The sequence below is a fragment of the Halyomorpha halys genome, unplaced genomic scaffold (genome assembly GCF_000696795.3).
Source record: "Halyomorpha halys isolate HHAL.00 unplaced genomic scaffold, Hhal_1.1 Scaffold147.1, whole genome shotgun sequence".
NCBI lineage: Eukaryota > Metazoa > Arthropoda > Insecta > Hemiptera > Pentatomidae > Halyomorpha > Halyomorpha halys.
In genome coordinates this window covers 938,919-941,293 of record NW_027116131.1, presented here as the reverse complement: position 1 = coordinate 941,293, position 2,375 = coordinate 938,919, and the positions used below count along the sequence as shown (strand labels likewise).

At 40.4% G+C, this 2,375-nt stretch overlaps 1 protein-coding gene across 3 annotated transcripts in view; it reads right to left on the bottom strand.

Annotated features, from left to right (window-relative positions):
• The window catches only part of LOC106678568 (very long chain fatty acid elongase AAEL008004), a gene marked incomplete at its 3' end in the record, with an annotated part of 30,783 nt that overhangs the window by 19,356 nt on the left and 9,052 nt on the right, over positions 1-2,375 (bottom strand).

Here is a 2,375-nt window from a genome sequence, read left to right as displayed (position 1 = left end):
TAGGAAAAAAATAAATAAAAAAGTGAGTTAAAAGAAATACTTCAATGAATAGATAGGTTAAAATACGAAATCGTATATGACATAAATCAAATTCTAGACACTATGTTAAGTTAAACTTTTGCTACCTCCAAAACTGAAAAAAAGAATAGGGAGAGAGAAATGACCAACTCGGTTGTGTCTCAAAGACATTAAATTAATAAGTTGCATTACGTATGATTACATAATTCTGATTGGATACTACCCTTTTTTACCATTGGTACTTAAAGGTACTTAATACTTATCTGATGTTTTGATTTGTCCGTTCCATCTGGATTCGAAAAGAAATATTTGGAGGTGAGGGGCCTCCTCGTGATGATTAAACAGAGAATAGAAAATAAAACAATTAATAATTGTTGACGAAACTATAATAGTAAATAATAAAAACCAGTTAGAAGTCGAAAAATAGTGAGGGGGGAGGAGAGAGGAGGTTCAAGAGAAGAAAGGAGTTAAAGAGTAATGTTTATAGGGTTTTTGGAGTCTTTCCTGCACTGCCACCTCGCAGGAATGGGGTGCCCTATTGAAGGAAGCAGGGAGACTGTCAAAAGACTTGATGTGTCTCCGTGTGATGTGCTGTAGTACAGTTTATAGTTGTAATTCGTTATGAATGTGCGCCATTTTACGTCTCTGTAGTGATGTTCTTCAGCAGATATGCTGTTCTGGTATTGTTTTGGTGATTTCAGGGCTGTTGGGTATAGTAGAGGTGCACTGTGTAGGAGTGATGGTAGTAGAATTGCTTCGTAAATGAGTACTTTGAGTCTGAGTGACAGCCCTGGTGTATAGATGAGTTGTTGGAGCTGGTATGATGATCTGTATTCTGTTTTGTATGTGTGCGGTGAATGAGAGGTATGATTCTAGTTTCATGCCAAGGTATATGAGATGTCTCTTGGTTTCTATTTTCTGTTCGTTAAGTTTTGGTGCTCTGTCAGGTGTTTTCTCGTATGAGAACGTGAAGGCGTCAGATTTGGTAGGTTGATGTGTATGCCTTTTGTTTTGTTTTTCAAATCCCCTACAAAATTTTAATGGCGTACTTATAAACAATGTACTTTCTCCTTTTACTGTAGAACATCTACATTCTAAGGAGTATTTTGGAGTATATTATTTTTGTTGTCAGTATTAATAGAAGTGTATAATGTGTTGGGGCACACATTATTTCTGAGTTTAACAAACCTAAATCTAATAAAAACTTAATCCTAATACTACGTGACCTTACGTAGTGTGTTGCCAACGCACGGGAGGAGGGGCAGGTGTTAACGTGTTGAATAACGGATTTGTACAGTACTGAAGTGAATCGAAAAATTTGATGTGTCGTCGCTTGATGAACTCCGGTACAGTGGGCAACTCGAACAATTGATGCAGCTCCGGTGGTCTCTTACTCCTCCACGATGTTGTGCGTACGATTTTCCTCAACATCGAATTCTGATAAGTTTGAAGAAGGCGCTGGGTTCCATCTGATATGTGGGTAAACAATGGTGCCCCCTATAGTAGTGCTGGTCTCAGGATACTTTTGTATATCTGCAGCTTCAATCTCAATGAGAGAGCCGGAGAAGTAAGGAGGTGGTTGAGACGATATGACTTTCGTCTTACAGTTCTCGCCTTGTGATATAAATGGGCAGAGAGCTTAAGATGACGGTCTAGCTTTTCGCCCAAATATACGATGGAGTTGGAAGGTGAGCTCACCGTATTATTCACATGGAGAGTCTTCGGCAGTCTTGATCTCTTGTGCGCTGTGTGCGCGAACACAACACAGTCCGTTTTGGCTGCATTGACTGAGATGTTCAGGTATCCCAGCTTTTGAACAATCTCAGAGCATACTGCTTCAGCCTGATGTAGAGCTGTCTCGGCGTTCATACTGCTGCTGTAGATGGCAATGTCGCAGCCTAAGCAGCGAACGTTGCCTTCTTGAAGTTCTTGCCAACCACATCAGCAGTATAAATTGAAAACAAGAATGGCGAAAGGACTGCTCCTTGAGGCACTCCGCAAGTCAGTGGGATAGATGTTGAGTGTTCCTCAAGAACCCGTACAGCGACGGTCCTGCTACTTAGAAATGAAGCGACCACACTCTACAGTTCCGGGCAGCTGTTTCTTTTGTTGAGTACAGCTTGTCTATATATATATATATTACAGCCTTAGTCAGCTGTTCCTTCGATGTCAGCTGACTGAGGAGATCAGCTGATCGCATGTATATAAAGAGATGTACCGAACCCAATAAACATAGTATGTTACAGCAGTTCACACGTGTTACATCTTATTCCTTCTTCTCTTTTTTTGACATTTGACTTTCGCCGATACTTAACTGGTGCCGAAACCCGGGAGTTTTAGATACCGGATTAATTTTC